At 38.2% G+C, this 25,408-nt stretch overlaps 1 protein-coding gene across 2 annotated transcripts in view; it reads right to left on the bottom strand.

Moving 5' to 3' along the window:
• Nucleotides 1–238: 238 nt before the first annotated feature.
• The window catches only part of GPC5 (glypican 5), a 1,500,378-nt gene continuing 1,475,208 nt past the window's right edge, over nt 239–25,408 (bottom strand). For both annotated transcript variants that reach the window (XM_055146010.1, XM_055145996.1), the window contains exon 9: nt 239–2,260. The gene's annotated coding sequence lies outside the window, so the exon portion shown is untranslated. The remainder of the gene's footprint in view (nt 2,261–25,408) is intronic.

Here is a 25,408-nt window from a genome sequence, read left to right as displayed (position 1 = left end):
TCTATGACAATAAGGGTATTCTTGATAACCTTTCAGTATCAATATTATCAATCTTGCAAACCACAATGCCCGAAAGGAGAGAAAGAATGGTGAGGGAGGAAGGGAGGGAGGGAGGGAGGGAGAGAGAGAGAGAGAGAGAGAGAGAGTGAGAGAGAGAGAGAGAGAGAGAGAGAGAGAGAAGAAAAGTACCTGCCATAGAGGTAGGCAGGAGGTGGGGGTGGGGGGTGCTGGGTGTTGGAGATGAGTGTTCGAGTATTGTATGACTGGAATCCAGTCATGAACAGCTTTGTAATGGTCTGTCTCACAGTGATTCAATAAAAAAGCAACAAATAAAAATAAAATAGGTGGGTGAAAAAAAGACCCATATCTACATACCTCTATATAAGCTAGTCACATTAAAAATAATTGACTAAAAAGTTAAATATCATTTGGGGAGCAAAGGGGGGGATCAAATGACATGCTTTGTTATTTGAAAGAGGTTTATAAATTATTTAGAGGTATATAAATGTAAAAGGCTACAGAGTAAGTTATATATGGATGAATAATCTTATTGAGCATATTAAACTCTGTTTTATGCTCTTAAGAAAATTCCATATTCTCCAAATATTTGAACTCTAGTAATACAAATATATATGTGTATATAGATAAAATTAAGCAGTATATGCTAAAAGTTATAATTTGTGGAATGCGGTGGTACCAATGGGTAGTAAATTAAGTAATTCATGGATTAAATACTAAGGTCTAGAATAAAACCTTGAAAAATCATGTTCAAAAATTGCAGGTGGACTAGAACAGTGTTTCCAGTCTTGAGGCCTGTTTGAGCAGAAAATTAAATTTTATTTGGCAGTTTAGAATTGTGGTTTAAATTGACCAACTGAAGACTATTTGGTTCATTGGGAACCCAAGAGAAAGTGTGTCTTGAACACAAAGAGTTCCCTGATTCAGAGAGATTGATTTCACTTCACAAATGCTTGCTGAGTCCCTTTTCTCAGAATTGGTATTGAATCCTTCTTATGAAATTTCTAAGTTGAAGGCTTCTCTTTTTCAGTCTTTCACTTTGCATTCCTTACAGTTACAGTGGTAGGCAGGATGTATCAAGGCCTTCACCACCATTGGTAAATCTGGAACTGTGGATCAGCAACTCTCCTAATGTGCAAACAGGAAAAGAGCTAAAGCCCCGAACACCACCTTTTCTTTATGAATTTATGTGTTCAGACAGTCACAGGAACTTTGAATATATAGTTAATTGCTTTCAACGTCAACTTAAAAATTAGAAAACGCTGTTTAAAAGCAGGTGAATGTCTCATTTTGCCAGAACAAAAAGATCAATGGTCATTGGAGTTTTCTGTTAAATGATATGTAACTTTATTAGAGATATTCTTAGAGCAGGCACATGCTTGCAACGTAGCCAGAGAAAGAAGAGAGCCACGATACCAACAATGCGTTTTGAACATTAGGGAATACAGGCCATATGCTAGCAAAATACTCAATGTTAAACTTTGTGGCTAAATTACAGTGAATAAAAATGATCAAACTGCTTCTATGAAATTACAAGAAATATTTCTTGGTAATCAATAATTTACAGACTTTCACTTGTGTCTTTCTATAGCTTGAAAAGAAAAATCAGAAGAATCTCTTGAAAATGCATGCATTCTACTTGCCATTGTTTAGACGGAATTAATGGAATTCTAACTTAAGTATTCTAAGAAATACAATGCATTATTTTCATTGTCCTGCAAATGCAACTTCAACACAAAACATCTCTTTCAGAGTGAAAATGGTTATAGTAGAGGCTAATTGGGTTAAGGTGAACCCCTAATCTTTCTTATCCCAACTCATTGTATTATTCACATTTGCAGGTTTAAAGGGTTAGAATTTTAGAATGTTAAGTAAAATTTCAAGAGGATGCTTTCAAAGAGTCTGTTGTTGGAACACTGACTTTTTCAAAGATATTTTGTGAACATTCCAACTCAGTTTCTAAGTTAGTGTTAGTGTGACACACCTTCTCATAAATATTATTATTAAATTCGAAATCCTGGCATCTGAAGAAAGGGAGAAACAAGACTCCAAGAAGTCTTCTGTGGCAGGGCAGAAGGGTTCAGTCACCAAAGCGTCGGAAGTAACATCACCACACCCATCAGAGAAAACGACACGGAATCAGCTGCCACTGTACATCCCGCTCCAGTTGTGTCTAAGGTACTGCCTCCGTCTGTTTGATGGATTTGCTTGACATCACTGAGGTTCATCTCATCCGGCATCCCTGCAGAGACAAATAAGAAACACAGGATGATGCATGAACACCTCACTCTGAGAAATGTCGATCTAGAACAGCTCTGAAAACCAATGTGCACACACCAATGCTTTGTTCCTCCAACTCTAAGTGATTAGCGTGACACAGGTGCGTGGATTCTACTTAAATTCAAGAGTGCAGGTCCTTGTGTGAGAGGTCTTAGGTGTATGAGAAAAGCAAAGGAAGAAAAATCTTCCCTCTCTTTTAAAGCAGCTGGAATTTTTCTGTCATGTCAGGTGTTGGTGAAGAATAAAGAAATTTAAGCAAAATATCCTGAGGAATGGCATTACTGTGTGTTCAAACATGAATCACCATAGAAAACTTGTTATAAAAATGAAAATGTTTAAGAAAAATAATACTTTTATTATTAAAACCAACATTTGTTCTAAAAGTAGAATTTTTAGAATTACTTTGATTTAGTCTAGACTATGCATAGGTTCCTTGTACAGACACTTTCAGTTGATTACATACATTTAATGGGTCCAACTAAAGATAGTTAAGAATGAAATTGAGAAAAAAAGCAGCTAACATTATGGATCCAGATTTGGTCCTACCTTGTCTTGTTCTTATTTTGCTATAGTATACTATGTATAAACTGTGAAGTTGGCTTTATTTGTTTTATTCAGGGACCTACTAGCATTGCTTTTTTGCCTAGTGCCACCGATATTCTGAGATCATGGGCCTGTCCGAATTATTTCATGGTGATAGTGACCTCACTATCAGTCACAATGAACAAGTTTAAATTCCACATTACTATAGCCACAAATACTGACAACAATTAGAATGAGATTCAAAAAAAGAAGCTTCATATAAAGAGTCAATATTTATGCAATTAGGTCAACACACACAGACACACACACATGCACATACATAAAATTCATAGGGTGATTGCTGTTGTGCTCAAGGATGAGCATTAAAAAGAAACACAGCTCTGCTGATCTGACATATTGATTTTACAGTCTGAGCGCTTGCATTATTATTCATTGTTTGGGTACTTGTTTTGTCCTTCTGTGTCATTAGGCAAGATGAATAAACTAATGAGGCATTTTTTTATAGGGACAGGAATGGGGTGTGAATATTTTAGTCATGGATTTACCTATCTTGTATATATATGTTAGAGCTTAAGAAGGAGCTATGGAACTCTAGGCAACTGCAACTTTGCTTTTGAAATCTATTTCGTAGATGTGCACTTTAGGGCTTTGCTTTTTTTTCTTTTTAAGCACTATGAGAAGATACCTGTATTTGATCCCTAAAACAACTCTTCCTTAGACCATTCAGGGTTGACATTTTCTTCATTCATTCATAAGCAAGGTACTGGTGTTTGTGGGATGCCATGGTGAGTAAGCACACAAGCAGACGATGCTATGTATTGTGCCTACAAGTCAACTGATGTCAGAAAGGGTACCCACAATTCAGTTAGACATGATTTTAACATCTGAGTTGTGTGTATGTGTGTATTACCAAATCAATGTAATTCTTCCATGGGAGATGGTCCTTTGAGATAAGAGTGCTAAGAAGAATTAAAGATACTTTCAATAGCCTAACCATCACAGCTACAGTTAACAGTTTCAGATCAAATCGCAGCCCGACCTTGGCAACTGTGAAGAAATCATAGCATGCTGAGAAGGCCAGAACCAAAATTATTTAATGCAATAATTGTTTCCTTAAAGAAATTTAATTAACTAAGCCTGTAAATTATACCAAAGCTTAACCAAAGACCATATAAGAATTAGTTTGTGGATTTATTCCATTAATAAATTAAAAATGAAAACTAATTTTTAATAATCTTTTGAAATAAATAATAACAACACAATGATGCCAATAAATTCACATTTATATCCTTGATGTTTTATGGTCTATTGCAGGGATGAGAGAGTGCTAACTACAAAATTTATGTATTGTGAAAACTGGGTTATATGTCTGACACTTGATGCTGTGAAGAATGTAAAGGCACATATTCAGAGAAGGCACCACTAAGATGTGTTAAAGCAGATTTATTTATTTATTTAGTTTTATTGAATCATCGTGAGATAGTTACAAGCTTTCAAGTTTGGGTTACAATCTCATAATGATCAAACACCCATCCCTCCACCAGTGCACGTTCCCCATTACCGATATCCCGGGTATACCCCCCCTTTCCCACCCTCCCCTTGCCTCCATGGCAGACAATATTCCCCATACTCTCTCTCTACTTTGGGGCATTATGGCTTGCAACACAGACACTGAGATGTCATCATGTTTGGTCCATTATCTACTTTTGGCATGCATCTCCCATCCCAACTGGTTCCTCCAGCCATCATTTTCTTAGTGTTTCCTTCTCTATTCCATCTGCCTTCTCCCCTCTGCTCATGAAGCAGTCTTTCCGCTTTGGAGAAATCCTCCTGGTCCTTGAGATTCATTTATTTCTAAGTATCCATAGAACATCTAATTCAATGCCAGTGTAGTTTGAAGTATGTGATACGTGCTGATTTAATTCCTATTACAATATAATGGTGTAGAAACAGTTATAATGATTGTTGCTATAGATGAGAAACCTGTAGTACTGAGAGAAGGTTATTGACATGTGAATTAGAAACATTTCAGGAGTCAAATCCTGAAGTTCAAGAGAGGTCTCTGTTTCGATCTTGTCTGTGTTTCAGCAAGTAAGTTAATGGTCATCAAAGGACATAGAAGGTTTATTATATGGTTTAGGAGTATGACTGAGTGATTATTTCCTCCTTCCTTGATCGGGCATAGTTGGCTTTGTGATAGATTTGTTATCTAGAAGCTGGAAATATTCAGAGTCAGAACTTGTGTGGGTGAGTAAAGGATGATGAACTGAAAGACTTGATGAATCAGAGAATTTCAGCTTACTCTTGTCAGTAGACTATGGTCTTCTCTTGAAGCTGGAAAGTGTGGGCATTTCTATTCGTCTATCAACCCTATTAAAAAATGTCTTAGTTTCACTAAGAAACAAAGAGTTAATTTTAAAATAATATGTTCTATGTTTTATTTTAATTTTTAATGTTTTTGGCTTTATACCTGGTAATGCTCAGGGATGACACTTGCCTCAGTGCTCAGGATCATTCATGGCAGAGCTTGGGAAACTGTATGTGTTGCTCTGATAGACCCTGGTTCTGCTGTGCACAAGGCAAACTCCGCTCTTCACCCCACTTCTGTACTATCTCCCCAGCATTGTTCTCTGTATTATTCTTTATTATTTTAATAAAACTCCAAGGGCAAGAATATATTCATTGCTAATTTTGTTCGTTGCTAGTTCTACATTGGATACTGTGTTTGAGAATGAAAACTCATTTGCACTTTTTCATCAGGTTTGGAAGAATTTAAAAAATAAAGCCACTGACTGTCTTTCATCAGTGGTAAAAATAAATGGCAGATATAAATATTGGAAGAGGAATAGAGGTCCTCTTATTTGAATCCAGTGAAATCAAAATAGTTTGTCACTGGGAATGTTTTTAGGATATAATTGGAATCACAAAAATGCATCTGACTTAGTGCACTTTGAATGAATTGAACAAGACTATTACAATAGTACAATGAAACAAGGGAGGATTATTTCACTTCATGCTACAGATTGTATTCAATGTGCACTGCTTCTCTTTTGTGCACATTCTTACAAGGACTCCATTTTTCTTCTTTCTTCTTGCTTTATCGAGTGGTTGACTTCTGGCTTTGATTTCAGGACTTATTCCTTGAAGGGGTCAGGGGCTCATTGAACCTGGGTAGTTTATATGCAAGGCAAGTGCCCTACCCACTGGCATATCTCTCCAGTTCCTGCCATTTAATTTTTGTTTATGTTCTAACATGATTGAGGTGATACAGCATTGTAATTTTTACTTGTCTTTTCTTGATAGAAATTTCAATTGCATTTGCCTTTAGACCCTTTGTATGTCTTCCTTGGAAAAATACGTATTTTGTCACTCAAAGTTGGTTTTAAAAATAATGACTTTTTTACTCAGGATGCAAATTTAAATATTAAAATTAGGTGTTAACTCTAAGCCTGAATGAATTTACATCTAAAGGGATAAGTAGTAGATCAAATGGACGAGGCCCATTAATGAAGAAACTGACAGCAAAAACGGAAAGAAGTTGGCAGGCATTTTAGTACACAACTGAAAACTGCTGCACTCTGTCACTGCATACTGGACTAATGCTGATTATTTATTGTAAAATAAAAAATTATAATACTGACTGAACATTAGAGAATATAAAGGTAGAGATTTTTAATGTAATAGTTTGTAGTTTTTCTTTTTAGAGATTAATCCAGTAAGATCTTATTGCCTAGAAAATATGATAGTTTATTCATGATGTCCAATCACTTGAGTTTATTTCCAGGTGACCTATTCTGATGCATAGATCTATATATCTATTTCTATGCTAACACTGTTCTACTCTGATTATTATAGATTTCTAATATAGTTTGAGATCAGAGGTCATGATACCTTCAATTTTGTTCTTTCTCAAAATTAGTTTGGCTGTTATATTTTTAAAAGTCATTTATGTAAAATTTCTTTTAGTAGAAACTTACAATATACTTTTATACAATTGCTAGTTAAAAATTTATTAGAACTTGGTCTATTAAATGTATGTATTCAGCTACATATATAATCCTTAATTAGAAGAGCTTTAAAAAGAATTAAAATTAGTCTGATGAGCTATTCTGAAACTTAGTTTTGAAACATGTCAGCTGGATTACATCCTTTGGTTAATGAAACCAGAAATAGTTATAATATATAATTTAAGTTAGTAATGGTATGGGCTTAAACACCTTTGAATTTAAGATAATAATAAAAATGTTTATACCTAAATTCATGGTAGAGACATTTTATAATATCAAACACAAAGGATTTTTTTAAATTAAAGTAACAGTTTATATCAATATATATGTTTCAGTGATATTTTCAGAAAGGAATAATTTGAATGTACCTAGAGAAAATTCATACTTCCTTTCCCTAGAACAGCATATTAATTTTCAAAAGTAATATTGAAAGCTAAGTAAAAATATTCTAGACATTAGGGAATATAGAATTTTACATATAATTATACTATGGAAGACATAAAAGTATATTTACAGAGTCACTTATTGTATTTAATACTCCCCCAAAGAATTCTAAAAACATTATGGCACAGTATATAAAAATGTATGAATTTCAACCAAAGTGGAAGAGTCATATGAACGCTATATTTGAGATTAAAGTAGTTGGCTAGCTTCTAGGATTTTGCATATGTGTTTTGTTCAAAAATAAATAGTAGCAAATAATTAGTTTATAGGTTAAATATCTATGATCAAAACGATGTAAATTATTATTCTAATGCTTGAAAATTTTTGTTTTGGGAAATAAGTGAGCAATATTATTTTTACATTAAGATGCTGATGTATTTTAATGAATGTTGAAATTTCCAGTCTACACACAAGCAAGTAACATGGAATAAAGATACATTTCTAATTATCTAAGGAAATGTGGATTAATAAAATCAAGAGTCAGGAAAGAACAGATATACAAACATAAATGTCTGAAAAGAAAGCACAAAATTTGATGTTAAAACCATAGGCAAAAACTTGTGCACTGTCAATGAAACAATGACCAGAATAAAAAGACACAGATTGGGAGACTATATTTTCCTACCATTCATCTGAAAAGACTAATATCCAAAATATATAAAGTATATGTAAAACTTAACAGAAAAAAGACAACCCTATCAAAAAATGGGGACGAGTTGAATAGACACTTTCTTCAAAGTAAAGAAGGAGATGGCCAATAAATATATGAAAAGATTCTTTCCATTATTTACTATCAAGAAAATACAAATCAAAACAACGAGATATCACTTCACACCAATGAAACTGGCACATATTAAACAGAACAAAGACAACCAGTATTGTTATGGATGTAGGGAAGTAGAAATTCTCTTCTTTTGCTTGTGGGAATATTGACTGGATCAACTTCTTTGAAAAAACGATATGGACACTTCTCAATAAAAGGCTTGAGCTTCCATATAACCCAACCATTCCACTTCCTCACCTCTGCAGTTAGGTCCCAAAACCTATATTCTGAAAAGACATTTGTGCTCTGGTGTTGAATGCAGCACACACAATAGACAAAATGTTGAAACAACCATAAGCTCAGAGGTGATTCCTAGAGGAGCTTGGAGAACCCGATGCAATACCAGAGAGAGAGAGCAGCTCTCAACAGCATGCAAGGCAAGCAACTTATCTTTAGTAATCCCCACTTCTTCTGATTTCGACATCTTTTTATTCTTACATTAAAATTGGGTTATGAAACTTTACCTCTCTGAAATGTACCTCTTTTGGGGGGATTTCTTTGTCTCTTCAGCCATTATATTTATGACATTCTTTCATTTAAAAATTTGGGGGAGGGTTATTTTGGGGCCATGCCCATTGGTATTCAGGACTTACTCCTGGCTCTCTGCCAAGCAATCTCTCCCAGGAAGGCTCAGGGGATCATAGGAAGTGCTGGGCGTCGAACCCACTTTGACCAATTCAAGGCATGCACCCGACCTACCGCACTATTGGGTCACTCCCCTGACTAATTCACCAAGTTTTATTCTCTCTGTAGAAGCACTGCCTTTTTTGGTGCCATGGATAAGACTTTGATATTGCACATATGAGATGTGTTAATTTCTATTATTTTTGCTTTCCTTTCGGGTGGTACTCAGGGATTACTCCTGGCAGTGCTAAGGGGGCTATATACAGTGTTGGGGTTCAAATGTGGGTGAGCTCCATGCAAGACAATCATCCCAATAAATCATACTATCATTTTGGCAGACCTGTTAATTTCTCATTAAGTCATTTACTGACACTTCAGAGTGGCTAATGAGCTCTTACATATGTGAACAGGACTCAGGGAGTATTAAATAAGTGTGGCCCTGTATCTATGTTTGTTGGAAAATCTATGAATGTCAGTTATAGTATAGTTTCACAAACTTACCATATATATGAATATTGATACCTGTTAGTATTTTTCTAAATTATTTATCACTGTATCACTGTCATCCCATTGTTCATCGATTTACTCAAGCGGACACCAGTAACATCTCTATTCCTCCCAGCCCTGAGATTTTAGCAGCCTCTCCTTACTCGTCTTTCCCAATGATTGGAGACTATTTCAGGGTCAGGGAAATGAGACCTATTGTAACTGTTTTTGGCATATCAAATATGCTGCAGCTAGCTTGCCAGGCTCTGCCTGTGTGGGCGGGAGACTCTCGGTAGCTTGTCAGGGTCTCCAAGAGGTATGTAGGTATGTATGTGTGTGTGTGTGTGTGTGTATATATATATATGTATATATATATATATATATATATATATATATAAGTGATCCTGACAAGCTACAGAGAGTCTATTACCCACTCAGAAGAGCCTGGCAAGCTCCCTATGGCGTATTCTTATCCCAAATACAGTAACAGATATATACATACCTCTTGGAGAGCCCAGCAAACTACTGAGAGTATCCCACCCACACGGCAAAGCCCGGCAAGCTACCCTTGGCATATTCAATATGCCAAAAACAGTAACAGTGGGTCTTATTCCCCTGACCCTGATGGAGCCTCCAATTGTTGGGAAAGACGAGTAAGGAGAGGCTGCTAGAATCTCAGGGCTGATGTAATACAGATGTTACTGGTGCCTGATTGAGTAAATCGACGAACAACGGATGACAGAGAGACAGTGATACAACTGTATTATAACTCAGGATCACAATCACAAAATCCTGTTAATTGTTGATTTCTCAAGCGGGCTCAGTAACCTCTCCATTCGTCCTTTCCCTGAGATCTTAGAAGTCTCTCTCGACTCGGCCCTCCCAACGATGTCACACTGGAGGCTCTTTCAGGGCCAGGGGAATGAGATCCAGCTTGTTACTGGCTTTAGCATATGAATACACCATGGGAATCTTGAAAGGCTGTTCCATGTGGGCAGGAAACTCTTAGAAGCTTGCCAGTTTTTCCCAGAGGGAGAAGTAGGCTACCGTATTATAACTATATTAAATTTTTGCCTAAACTCCACATCAAGAAATATTTTCATGAACACAAGAACAATGGATGTCAGGTAGAAAGACAAACTCTCAATTAAAAATACTCATCTTGTGGCTGGAGCAATAGCACAGCGCGTAGGGCGTTTGCCTTGCACACGGCTGACCTGGGTTCGATTCCCAGCATCCCATATGGTCCCCTGAGTACCGCCAGGAGTAATTCCTGAGTACAGAGCCAGAATTAACCCCTGTGCATTGCCAGGTGTGACCCAAAAAACAAAACAAAACAAAACAGAACAAAACACTCATCTTGAAGGGATATACTTGTTTCTACTAATGTTTTTCTTTTGGCCAAAGCCAGTCTTATGGAAAATCCTAAGCACAGAGGGCAGGGATGTCTAATTCTACTCTCTGCAGGAGGAGAGAAGATCCAGTAGTATTGCAGAGTAAAAGTTATATCTATTTCTTTCCTTTTGATTTTTATCCCTCTTAATACAGCTATATAAGCAGAAAATTGTCAATACCTTGCCTGTAATTGCCTAGCTGGTGGAAAATTTTTTTTAAAATCAGGAGGGATGGTCTGGCTATGACACAGAGTAGATTTTAGTAGTCATTAAGAGTAAACAATAGCTATGTGTCTATCTATGTGTGTGTATCTATCACCTATCTATTATCTATCTTTAATTCAGAATAATACTGTCCTCATCTGTACCTGGAATCCCTCCCTCTATGCACGATTCCAGATTATATCTTTTCTATTTGTTTTGATTATGAGAGGTACTTTGGTCCTGAGAGACTGATAAGATTATGGAATCTTACAGCTATTAATTATTACTCCTTTTGCCCTAATGATCCAAGCTGACAAATGATACTCATGACTGTATTTTTAAAGGATTCCATTGAGCGATTTGTATTGGTTCCTTGTTTTCCTCAGTTATACTTGAGAGTTGGATTTCATGTACCTGATATGTGAGGTACCCCTCATGCACCTGATTACACCTGCCAAGTATATTATTGCTAGTGCTTCTGTCTTATTTGCATTCAGTAAACTCAGATTTGTGTTAAAAAGAATCCTTTCAAGCCCCATTTCTCCGCGCCCGCACCCCCAGAATGACTGACGAAGAGGACGGAGCTGCTTGGGACACCGGCAGCCCACCAGCAACCTGCAGTATGTGACTTGAGAGTTTCCGCCAGGTCCCCCGACCGGGGGCCTGGCGTTTCTCTTTTTTTTTTTTCTCTTTAATCTATCTCTCTTCCCCTCAACCTCTGGGCACAGCACAGCATCTATCCCACTTCTGAGCACAAAATGGAGAGACGCACCCAAGTGCGCGGCGCGGCTGGCGGGGGATCGAGGGCGGGGAAGTACCGGTCTCCGCCCACATCGGACACTTAAAGAGAGTGCAGCCACGTGGGCTTTCCCATTTCTCCGCGCCCGCACCCCCAGAATGACTGACGAAGAGGACGGAGCTGCTTGGGACACCGGCAGCCCACCAGCAACCTGCAGTATGTGACTTGAGAGTTTCCACCAGGTCCCCCGTGCGGAAATCTCTCTCTCTCTCTCCTTCAACTTTCTCCCTGGACTTTAGACAGAAACCCAAAACCGCGCGGCCGCTGCCGCGGCCGCGCGACTCAATGTCATCTTAGTATCAGCAGTATGTAATGGTTCCTTCTTAATGGGTCGGACTTTTGTGGGTGATCCTAACAAGAATAGTAAGTATTTTGTTGAAATATTGAAGGCAATCAAAATGGTAGCCATCTCTCTAGACTGAACTAAGCTATATCCCCACGCTGGCTGAGAAGAAATATCCTTCTTTCTCGGGAAGAAACGTGGCGTGGTGTCAAACATAGTGTGATGTCCATTAAGCAAACAGACCTGGTGGCGTGGGAATGGGAAATAAGGGGAAAAATTAGGTACATGGACCAGCGGGACGCTGGTGGTATCTCGAGCCGGAGCCGATATCAGCGCAAGAGCTTTGGTTCCAGAAACTGCTTCCAGACACTCTACTAGACTATCAACTAAGCCAGAGCCCCACGCCGGCTGATGACGGGAAATAACCATCCTCTTCGGTTTTTTTTTCCCTTTGTCAGACAGCGTGGCGATTACTAAACAGGCGTGAACTCGGTGGCGCGGGGCAAGGGGGAAAAAGAAAAGTTATGTAACAAACAGCAGGACTTAATATCTCTATATGCTTAGTAATGGAGAATTATCAAATGCCTCATTGGCAATAGGACTGTCTTTTTCTTTTTGGGGGGAAACCCCAGCAACGGTAGTGAGTTGTGTGTTGAAACATGGAATGTAATCGAGATAAGCGCAAATGAAGTGAAACCTATCACGTATAAGGGTGGGGACTAGGGAGGTGGGAGGGGGCGGCAGATAGACTGGGGGGGTTGGGAATGTAAGATGGGCACTGGTGAAGGAAGGGGTATTTGAATATTGTATAACAGACATAATCCTGAGAACTTTGTAACCCTCCACTTGGTGATTCAATAAAAAAAAAAAAAAAAAAAAAAAAAAAAAGAATCCTTTCAATGTGTTTTATTGAGGTTGCATGGTAAACTAAAATTAATTGTGTCCATCAGTCATCTTGAAGGCAATTTGTTAAACACTTCCAGAATTTGGCCACAGAACAGTTCTAGGATTTGGCCATTCATGTCCTCCTGTTCTGGGTCAACCAGTTCTGTTTTGCTAGTTTGCATTGGTGTAATTCATGCCTATTCTGGGCATTCAATTTTTATGCTATAGATAATAATTAAACTTTTTTCAAAATTAAAAAAGTGAAATAACACTGCTCTATACCATTATATACATTGAGGGGTACATCATTATAAATCAATGTCTGTATATGCTATATATGAACTTTACCACGGAAAGTAATGACCAGACTTGTTGAGATTATTTTCATTAAAAACATCAAGTGTTATTCTCTCTTGCCAAGAAATTTACCAGAAAACTATGATGACTCCCTTCCCTGGAATAAATAGCACAGAACACTCAGCTCCCTCATAAAGGAATGACTGAACACATGTGATGAAATGAAAGGGCAAGTCATAGTGCCTTTGCTTTACCAACTCCAAGGAGCACTTGATGTACAATCCTGCAAATATCACACAATGTGGCAAAAAGAGGTCTAGCTGACGAACAGGTGATAAGGAATAATTGGGGAAAATAACCATCATAATTATGTAAGCCCTTTAGCTATATTATTTTTGCTTCTTGGGTCATGCCCAGTGATGCTCAAGGGTTACTCCTGGCTCTGCACTCAGGAATTGTTCCTGGCAGTGCTCGGGGGAACATATAGAATGCTGGGAATCAAACTGGGTCAGCTGCGTACAAGGCAAATGCTCTACCTGATGTACTAGTACTATCACTCCAGCCCCTATTTTTGTAATGTTAGAGACTTTTCTTGGACCCATGGTGCAAGACTTTCAAATAATAGATTGGGTACTGAAGAGATAAATGACATTTGCCTACTACTATTTACTAAAATCATTGGCAAAAAGTAGAACATGAACACCAGTGAGAAAAATTCCTCCCGACACACACCAAATGTGAAAATTAATTTCAGACAAAATTTCTGTTTCACTTAAGCAAATGAAGAACATTAAGAAGCTAATCCTCAGGGCCTAAAAATTGTCAAACTGTCTCAGGATGTTGTGCAAGAGAGAGTGTGAAGCTTGTTACCGTTCTTAAATAGAATAAATTATCCTAGCTGACATTCAATTCCTCATGTGCATTATAAATCGATGTATTTAACAATATTTAGGTCTAAGTGTTTATATAAAACAGTTTGAAGAAGAAATTCTGCTGGCCCCAGGTATACGTAAATGCAATGCAGGAGATTATCCATCTCCATCATCCTTAAGAAAATGTCAATAATATTTCTGAAAAAAAGTGACAGCACCAAACACAAGGACAAGTACTTAGATGGGAGCTTGCTCTTCTCTTGCCCTCTGTGTTCTCAATTGGAGGTTTGTATTCACATGCAATGATAACATTTTAAAATATATTATTTGCTGCGCTTTGGGTTGACAAGACATTATGAAAATAACAGGTGCTTGGTGAGGAGGGAACCGGTTCATATTGAAAGCAGGGGAATTATGCGGATGTTGAAAATTACAGGCTCACCTTCCCTGACCCAGTATGGAAATTTTCCCATTCTTGCGCTATCATCTCTTGGAATAAATAACATCCATACTCATTCTTTCTCAGACTCATAATTCATTGTTGCCCCTGTAGCTAATTCCATGTGACATATGATAATAAAATGCATAGTTTTCCATCTACTGTATGTTTTCTGGCAAAACCCAACATGACAATGTCAATTCTTCCTTCCTTTTCCTAAGGCTTTGTCCAATTACACACCCCACTGTTTCTAGTCTAGGTTTATATCTGTTTTCTTTTTGTCTTCTTTATCCATCTTAAGGAACTTTTAAAAAAATCTAATTTGGGGGATTCTCTTGTGTTTGGATCCTCTTAAATTTAGGCCCTTGTTCGCAATAATTGTTTTAAGTTTTTCTCTGACATAACAATTTATAGAGCTTATTATCTCAGATTATTTTTGGACAATGGTGTCCCAGAAAATAATTTTGAGATTGAAATAATTCACTTGTATCACTTGTCATCCCGTTGATCTTTGATTTGCTAGAGCGGGTGCCAGTAACGTCTTCATTTGTCCCTATCTTGAGCTCATGCAGCCCAGTGATACTTGCTTGCTCCAGGAACAGGAAGAGCCTCAAATTGTTCATTCAGGAATTTGACAAAGAAATCTGACCATCTAGTTAGTGATCGGCCACGAGGTCTTCTGACATCCGGTGCAATCCAGTTGGTAACAGTTCTGGTCCAGCGGTCATCTCTGAATCGCATTACATGACCGGCTCATCTGATTTTTGATGCCTTGGCAAATGAGACAGCATGCTTGATTCTTGACCATCGAAGGAGGTCAAAACTCCGGATTCCTTCTCTCACTTGAGTGAGATGTGATACTCCTAGCATAGCTCTTTCGATTCCTCTTTGGGATACACTAATAGCGTTTTCATCCTGTTTGCATAGGGCCCAGGTATCTGAGGCATATGTTAGTGCAGGAAGAACGGTGGAATCGAAAAGATGTGCCTGGAGTCGGAGGTTCTTCGTTCTGTAATCACCTCTTCGACGCTCTTGAATGCATTCCACGCTGCTCTCCTCCTCCTCCGCAGTTCTGGCACCAAGTCATTCCTCATGTTGATTTCTCGATCCAGGTACACATAGCTGCTGCATTCGGAGATATTCATTCCATTGAGAGCAAATGGAGCATCAGGGACCAGTTGGTTTTTCATGAGCATTGTCTTGTTGAGATTCAGCTGCAATCCGACCTTTCCACACTCGTGGTCGAAGTCGGTCAGCATTTGTGCCATTTGGCTAATGTTTGACGTTATGATAACGATGTCATCAGTGAAGTGGAGGTGGTATGATTGCCGGCCATCTATCTTCACTCCCATTCCTTCCCATTCCAGTTGTTGCATGATGTTCTCGAGGGTGGCACTGAAGAGTTTCAGTGAAATGGTATCACCCTGCCTCATCCCTCTCTTTACATCAATGATAACTTCCTCGTAGAATGGTGAGATCCTGGTGGTGAATCCACAATACAGTTCGCAGGTGATTTTGATTTACTGAGTTTGAACGCCCTGTTTGATCAGCGCTTTGATGACCACTTCATTCTCAACAGAATCAAAGGCCTTCTTTAAGTTGATGAACATTAGACAGAGCGGCATCTGTCTAATGCCGCTCTGAACTCTCACGAAACTTCAATCCACTACCCAGCCACAGCCACGTTCCAGGCCGCTCTCTGGACACTTGGGCCGAACCTCACACACGAGTGAAGCCCCGGAAAACCAGGTAAGCAAAACTTTGCGACCTTGAACTCTAGGTTCAAGGAGACCTGGAAACAAGATCCTCTGTCTGCCTCCTCCAATCTCTCGCATCTGAGTGAGGGGTCAAACCCAGACGCCCCACCCTACCTAGGCCAGATAAATACCTCACTGGCCGACCCCCACTGCATCCACTACCCAGCCACCACCACGTTCCAAGCCGCTATCCGGCAGCAACACACCATAAGACACTTAATACCCATTATTCTTGCACCATATTTGATAGGGTTCAAATTTGGTGTGAATCATGGTAACACCTCTACGGGAGATTGGAAGCCTCCTAAAAGCCCCTGTCCCTCTCGGAGAGCCCGGCAAGCTACAGAGAGTACCCCGCCTGCACGGCAGAGCCTGGCAAGCTACCCATGGTGTATTCGATATGCCAACAACAGTAACCATAATTGGCCTCATTCACCTGACACTACACATGGTGTATTCGATAGGCCAACAACAGTAACAATAATTGGCCTCATTCACCTGACACTGAAAGTGCCCCAAATATGGCAGCATTAAGAAATATGAGCAAGGAGAGGCTGCAAAAATCTCGGGAACAAACTAGACTGCCAAAACGAAGAAAAACTAAAATGATTGTCTGTACTTTCAATACACGTGCACTGGCATCAGAAGCATCCATCGAGGACCTGATGGTGCAAGCACAGATCAAGTACAACATCATTGGTCTGACCGAAACGAGAAGACATCAGTCACATCACGCCATTTTTGACACTGGAAAAGAATTGTTCCTCAGAATATGTGACAACAGAGGTGTCAGTGGTGTTGGTGTCCTTGTCAACACGAACTTGGCCATGTGCATTGATTCATTCGAATGCCTATTGACCCGAATGGGACGATTACGCTTGAATAGATGTGGCTCACTGCCTGCAGTTTTTATCTTCGTTGTCTACGCACCAACATCCAACTACGAAGAAGAAGAAATTGAGACGTTCTATATGGAACTGGAAAGTTCTATAAAGAAGACCACACCTTCTACAAGATCATTTTTAGTGATTTTAATGCCAAGATAGGTCCGAGAAGGTCACCTGAAGGTCACTCCACATTGGGACCCATGGCCTAGAATAGAACGATCAGGGTGAGAGACTGTTTGAATTCATCATGTCAACCAAGACCATCCGTGATAACTCAGTTCCAGAAGGCCGAATCTAAACGCTGGACATGGGAGTCTCCCTGTGGACAGTACCACAATGAAATTGACCACAACATATTCAATCAAAGTTTTTGCCTGACCGATGTCGCTGTTGTCCCAAAATTCCAAACGGGATGGGACCACTGTCTCCTTCCTACAAAATTCTACTTCACAGAGTGGGGAGAAAAGTCTGCAAAATTTAAGTCTAAGAAGGCAACTCCCAGAATGACCACCAACTGGGAGCTCTTTGGCACTATTGCAGCAATGTGGGAAGATGCCGTCCTTGACAACATCGACGAGGAATACGATCGACTGGTTCAGCACCTCCATGTCTGTGGGAAGAATGCGGAGAGTGAGAAATCAACAAACAGACGCCTGTCTTCAGAAACTTTCGAGCTCATTCATCAACGTGGTTTGGCGTGAGCCTCAGGCAACCACAAGCTAACATCCGAGCTCACAAAGCTGTGCAGAGATGCGATAAAGGAAGACCTCAAAGAGAGAAGAGCAGCAGTGTTACCAGTGCAGCAGAAGCCGGGAAAAGTATTTGCAATGCTCGCCTGTCCTTCACCAACTACAAGACCAAGATGACTGCCCTCCGATGTCCCGATGGATCTATCACATCTTCCAGAAAGGCAATGGAGAGGATTATTCACGATTTCTACTTGGATCTCTTTGACAGCCATGTCCACCTGCCCACATACCAAATTTCACAGGATGGATATGTCGTTCCCAACGTCCTTCCTTCTGAAATCTGACATGCCATTTCGTTGGTAAAGACTTAAACAGCACCTGGTCCAGACAAGGTGAGACCCAAATACCTGAAGAATCTGCTGCTAGTATTTGTCTATACACTGGCTGGACTATTCACACGCTACCTATCTGAATGCAAGGTTCCATCTCCGTGGAAAACCAGTAGGACTGTTGTGTTATACAAGAAGGGAGACATCCTCGACATCTGCAACTATCGCCCAATATGCCTGCTGTCTGTCGTCTACTAACTAGTTGTTCACTCGTGTCATCCTGAATAGAATAGCAGAACACTAGAAGAAGGACAACCATGCGAGCAAGCCGGGTTCCGAAGGGGATTCAGCACGATAGACCATATCCACACAGTGACCAAGCTCATTGAAATAATTATTCTTTTTAATTAATTAATTTTAATTTATTTAAACTTTTAGAATTTATGCTAGAAGGAAATGAATGCTAGTAGATAGAAGTTATGATCAAATCCTAGAAACTGCAGACATTGCTGACAGCTATTAAGATTCTGTTTCTTTATGTATAACATTTTATTATAACAAAAAAAGGCCTTCCAAGAGAGAAGAGAAAATTCAATGAGATAATAAATATAAAAACAAAGTTAATATTTATGTAGGCAGAAATATAGTTATAGTTTCATTTCAGTGGTGGAAATGGACAAATGAGTTGAAATTTGGTTTCCTTTAACACTTGGTTACATAGTGAAATGGCATTCCTAGCACATGACTTATTAAGAGGTCGGCAAAAGAACTCACAGTCATTGAATAAGCCATATGTACTGTAAACAATGCTGTACAGATGTTGTGTGATATAAGTAGGTGCATTAAATTATCTTTATCGTCCAATAAATTTAAAGATGGTTTAGGTTGTTTATACATTTATTAAATCTCAAAGTTTAGTGAAAATATTTCTTAGGTTTTTTGTAGATCAAAACTATACATTGTTGGTACAGTAAGAGTGTAGTTTTGTAAGGAAATGTCTTACAAAATATCTGTACTATTTTTCATTCCTGCCAGCAGTATGAGACTTCCTGGTTGTTCTACCTCTTTTGAATAATTGGCAGTTAGTCTTTCAGTTGTAGATAGTTCCTATAGGTATTCAGTAGTATCTATCTTTTTCTTGTTTCAATTTTTATTTCTCTGGTGATATATGTTGGGGCATCTTTTCATAAGCTTATTTGCTTTTCCATATCTCACTTGGTGAAGGTATGTGTTAGTCTTTGGATAATATTTCAAATCAGATCATTCAATTTCCCAGTGTTGAGTTTCAAGTGTTCTTTGTATATTTTGGAAAATCCTTTATCAGCTATGTCCTCTGCAAATATTTTCTCCCAGTAGGTGGCTTGTCTTTTAATATTTTTCATACTGTATTTTTGCATAGTAGAAGATTTTATTTTTAATCATAGTGCTGTGCTCTGAATCTGCAAAACACATTTATCTCCTGCAACAGAGGATTTTTATTTTAATGAAATACACTTAATGATTACTTGTTTCCTCAATTGTGTCTTTGATGCTATATCTAAAAGTCACCAAAAGCAATACTCCAAGAGAGGTTTTTATTTGTTGTTTGTTTCAAATTTCTACTTAAAAATCACTGTTATACACAGTTACAAAGTTGTTCATAATTTGGTTTAAGTCACATAATGTTCAAGCACCCATTCCTTCACCAGTGTACATTTCTCACCACCAATCTCCCAGTTTCTCTTCTTCCCTCTCCAGTCTGCCTCTATGGCAGGCAACTCTCTGTCTCTCTGTCTCTGTCTCTGTCTCTCTCTCTCTCTCTCTCTCTCTCTCTCTTTCTCTCTCTCTCTGTGTATGTGTGTGTGTGTGTATCCTCCCTTTTCAGCATTATGTTTTGCAATACAGGTCCCAAAAGGTTATCATGTTTGTTCCTTTACCTACTTTCAGCATGCAGTTCTTATAAGATTGATCATGTCTAACTATCTTTGTCATAGTGGTCTCTTCTCTATCCTAACTGCCCTCCACCCCCTCGCCACCACCCCGATCACTTGAGCCAAGCTTCAAACTGTGGACCAATCCTCCTGGCCCTTGTTTCTACTCTCCTTGGGTATTAGCCTCCTACTCTGTTTTCTTATGTTCCACAAATTAGTGCAATCATTCTATGTCTTCTTTCTCCTTCTGACTCATTTCACTCAGCAGGATATTCTCTGTGTCCATCCATTTAGAAGTGAAATTCGTGACTTCATTTTTCCTGAAGGTTGAGATTCCTCATGAAAATATGCACAGTGACTTTTAGGAGAGTATGACACCTTGATTTTTCATGGAGAAAATCATTTTGAGATTTATGGCATAGGGAAAGAAACTGAATCTTGAAATCACAGACATTATGACGTGGAAGGGTTACTTTAAACATAGAATAAATATGGGGAAAAAAACTTCAGAAACACAATTATTCATGGAGGACAATTATCCATGGAGGTGGACTTAGGGACTATTATATGGTGGGCTATGAGGAACTGGAGGGAAATAGTCTCCATGGGTATCTGCAAAAATTTCCATGATCACACGATATCTGCATACAAAATCAAATATGGTTGCATAGTTTTATTGTTTTTTTATTTGTTTGTATTTGGATTACAGCCAATAATGCTCAGAGTTTGTTTTTAATCTATCCTCAGGGGTCATTCCTGGTGCTGCTCCTGGGGTGATATATGTTATTGGAGATCAAAGCAGAGTTTTCTAAGTGCAAGGAATGCACCTTACTCTCTGGCCTCATGCAGAGTTTTATCTGATTGTTAATATGTTATGAGTAGTAATAGTGCAATAAGAGTAGTAATGAAAGTATTAAGATCTATCTACCTATCTATCTATCTATCTATCTATCTATCTATCTATCTATCTAGTCTATGTACTTTCTCCAGAAAATTGTGCATTTCAGTTTTCTAAATGTCCTTGGATATGTGTAGCATAATTTGAACAGCTTGTGTAGATAAAACATCTAGAAGTTATCTAAATATTAACTGAACTATATTTATTGTATAAAGATTGTAACTTAAAACCAGATGGTACATATTACGTACATGACAAGGATCTTTCCTAACAATGCCACTAATACCAACCTGTTTATGGAACAATGGATTTGAGACACAATCTGACAAAACCTGAGATGTTCTTTAATTCTCAAACCATTTTTTAGTCAGAATAAAAGATGCTATAGAACCTCCCATATCATCACTGGAGACATTGACTAGCTTCTTGTGTAATATTTTGCCCCAAATTTGTTTGTGTAGCATTTGGAAGTTTTGAATAAAAAATCTTATTTTTAATAACCCAGTTAAGAAAACTATTAAACATATTAAACACTAGTTTAACTAAAAACTAGTTTAACATGTTTAATGAACAAGCACATATAACTTTGCTATATTGACTATAGAAAGATAACTTTAAACTTAAATTCAAATTATAGAATGGACATGAAAATTATCATCAATTAATATGATAGACCACTTAGTCATCCTAACTCCATTCTCTTCCTATATCATGGATTCTTATTAATAATATAATGATCAATTTTATATGTCAACTTCACTAGTATGCAAGTACCAGAGTTGTTCAAACATTACGTTGAGTACATACACAAGACCACTTGTGAATTAACTTAAACATTAACTTAAAGACTGAGTGAAGCAAACTACCATCCCTCAATAAGGTGAGTCTCATCCAATCATTTTAAGGTCTTCATAGAACAAATGATTGAGCTCCCCCAGTGAAAGAGAGACTTCTGTCTGCCTTATTTTGTACTGAACATAGATTGAAACTGTGTATTTGGTTCTTCAGTTAGCAGTCTTATTGACTAGGGTCTTCATCTACACTTGCAGATTTTTCTGCCTCTCTTTTTAATGTCTTTTTCAGTAGGTTTACACCTATAATTTTTCTGAAGGACATAGAATGCATACACTTTAAAACTAAGAGTGGCTTCAAAAAAACAAAATTATAAGATTTTTTTTGCCAAATGGATTTTTGTGCTAGTGTTTCTGCACAAAGAAATTACTTCATATATATCCAGTGAACCTAGGACTCACATTTCTTCACCTGCCCTTAACTCACTGTAAACATACATAAATATGTAAACATAGATAAGACATCCTAACCACAGGTCTCTAATCATATAGCAACACAGAAGAAAAAACTCCAAAGTGCAAAGGTTGCAAAGTTAAGGCAATGCAGAAACTCACCAGGCTTAATGAGTGAAGTCACCCAACCATTAACTATTAGCTATATAATCTCTGAGATAAGGAATTTAGAATGGAACTATTAAGGATGCATAGGGAGTTCAAAGAAACAATGGAATGCATTGCCAATAAAATACAGAGTTTATGAGAGCAGAAATGAGGAACATACAAATGAAAATATAAGCAGAAATGAAATATCTAAAAAGTCTGGTAGGTGAAACGAAGAATTCACTGGAAGACCTCCACAGCAGAGTAACAGTTGCTGAGGACAGAATCAGTGAGTTCCAAGTTGAGGTGCATAAACTCTCCAGACATCAGCAGAAGATGGAAAACAAGTTTAAAATAAACCAACAGATGACAAGAGAACAGCAGGATGAAGTAAAGAGGAAGAGCATGATGATTGGTGTCCCAGAAGGGAAGGGAGAAAACCCTGATGAAGGAGTAACTATCAAAGCCATCATTGCTGAGAAGTTCCCAGAGCTAAAGAGTGCAGGCACCCAGATCCAGGAGGCCCACAGGATACCAGCTAAAAGTAATCCAAATAGAAATACTACAAAACACATCCTAAGAAGAATGATGAAGTCACAGATAGAGATAGAATGCTGAAAGCAGCAAGATCAAAGGAAGTTATTTAACAAAGGAGTATCCTTAAGATTTATGGATGACTAATTAGACAAAACCCTCCAGACCCAAAGACAGTGAGGGGGTATAGTGCAAAAAAATCAATGAAATCAAAGCCTCACCAAGAATACTTTTCCTATCCATACTCTCATTCAGATATGAAGGAACAAAAAACAACTTCACAGATAATAATCAGAAACTTCATAGACTCAAAACCATTTCAATAAGAACTAAACAGCTTACTTTAATAAGAGGCAAACCCCCACAAATACACCAAACTCCTGAAGAAAGATGGCACAAAGTCTCATAATAGAAATCTCTCTCATTGTCAAATGGCAAAATGCCCCAATTAAGAGACACAGAGTGGCAGGATGGATTAGAATATTGAACCCAACACTCTGCTGCCTGCAAGAATCACATTTGAACAGCCAGAGCAAACACAGATTCAAAATCAAAGGCTAGAAAACACTTCTTCAAGCAAAAACCCCCTCTAAAAAGAGGAGGTGGTCATACAAGTATCAGACAACATAGAACATTAGGCTGAAAAAGGTTGTAAGAGACAGTAAGATCATGTCTTAATGATAAAAATCTGTGCAGCAGAAAAAACTCTCACTCCTAAATATATTGCACCAAAACAAGGACCAGCAAAATACTTAAAACAACTGCTAATAGGCAGTACATAGTAGGGCATTTGCCTTGCACGCGACAGACCTGAGTTAGATTCCTCCAACACTCTTGGAGATCCCGGCAAGCTACTGAGAGTATCCTACACGCATAGCAGACCCTAGCAAGCATATTCGATCTGCCAAAAACAGTAACAGCAAGTCTCACATTGGAGATGTTACTGGTGCCAGCTCCAGCAAATTGATGAACAATGGGACGACAGTGCTACAGCACTACACACACACACACACACACACATACATATATATATATATGTATAGATATATACACATATATATGATATTACATGTTTTTGCATCACCCAAAAGCCAAATACACACATTCGTCTCCAATGCACATGAGGCATTCTCCAAGACAGACCAGATGCTGGGCCACAAAACATACTTTCACAAAATTAAGAGGCTAGAAATAGTATCAGCTAGTTTTTTTCAGGCCATGATGCTCTGAAAATATAGGTGAATCACAGATAGAAGCAGACAATCAAACAAAACACCTGGAAATTTAACACTTGCTACTGAATAAGCATTGGTTTAGAGAGAACATCGAAGAGGAAATGAAAAGATTCCTGGAAACAAACCAGAATGAAGACAAGCAATACCAGAAGTTGTGGGGCACAGCAAAAGCAGTGTTAAGAGGAAAGTCTATAACTTTTCAAGCATTCATTAGGAAAGAAGAAAGAGCCCACACAAATAACCTAACTTAACAGCTTAGATTCAAGTTTTCCATTCAAGGGTTGCATAAACTATCTGGAATCATCTATGTGGAATCTGAAGGAAATTGTCATTTCTTATGAATGCAGAACTACGTTTGCAGGACCAAAAATAAATCTTATATTTCAAGTGTGTAAAATAAACCTAAAACAAACTCCAGTCTTTGAGGATATGCACTGTTAAAATGATTGGGAAGGAATAGGATCCTGAAAGTTGAAATGACGATGCATCATACAACTCTAACGAAGCCTAAGGATTTGAACCGAAATTACATAATATTTTGCAGTGAAACAATTTACCAAACACAACAGAAACAGCCATTTTACTCTCTTTTAAAAGAGTTAGAGCTCTGCATTACTTGAAGCAAACTTAACGGCCTCCCCAGAAGCAGTTGACATTGGCGCAATGGTGGTTTTCAGAATGAACCCCCAAGACCACTCTTCGTCTCTAGGTCTCTAGTTGGAGACAGATTGAATATCACAGTGTATAATGGTGAGAAACAAAAAGTATAACCCACGGGCAGTGGGTTATATTTCTATAAAACTTCCTGAGAGTTTTAATTTATGCGTGCAGAAATCCAGGGACATATATGTGAATGGAATTAAAGAATATGTGATAATTTTGAAAGGAACATAATACTTAATGAGACAGAATTTATTGATATCTGGCTCATTAAGCAGACATTCTGCATTCACTGTTGTAGCTTGGGAGGTTTAAATGACGCTCCAAACAGTTTGCCTCATAGCTTACAATGGGTGAATTAGGCTTGTTGAAATGACCTTGGTTTAAAGTAGAAGAGGGTGGATAGTAAGGGAAAATATGGCCTTGCATGCATTCAACCCTGATTCAATCTCCAAAACTGTGTACCAACCCCAAACACCACCAAAAGTGACCCTTGAGCAGAGAGACTGAGTAGCTCTTGAGCACTCAAAGATGTTGCTACCAAATACAACATTTATTAATAATAAATAAATTAGAAGATGGGATACAAAATTTCAGGAGACTAAAGTGTTAGGATGGGTTTTTCAGTTATAACCTATTGATCCAACTTGAGAGATTTTAGAAGAGACTATTTTAATTTCCTCCATGAGAAACAAATTTGTAGTTTTCTCTGAGGCCCTT

The sequence above is a fragment of the Sorex araneus genome, chromosome 1 (genome assembly GCF_027595985.1).
Source record: "Sorex araneus isolate mSorAra2 chromosome 1, mSorAra2.pri, whole genome shotgun sequence".
NCBI classification, from domain to species: domain Eukaryota; kingdom Metazoa; phylum Chordata; class Mammalia; order Eulipotyphla; family Soricidae; genus Sorex; species Sorex araneus.
Note: the sequence above shows the minus strand (reverse complement) of the source record. Positions and strands in the feature narration are given on the sequence as shown.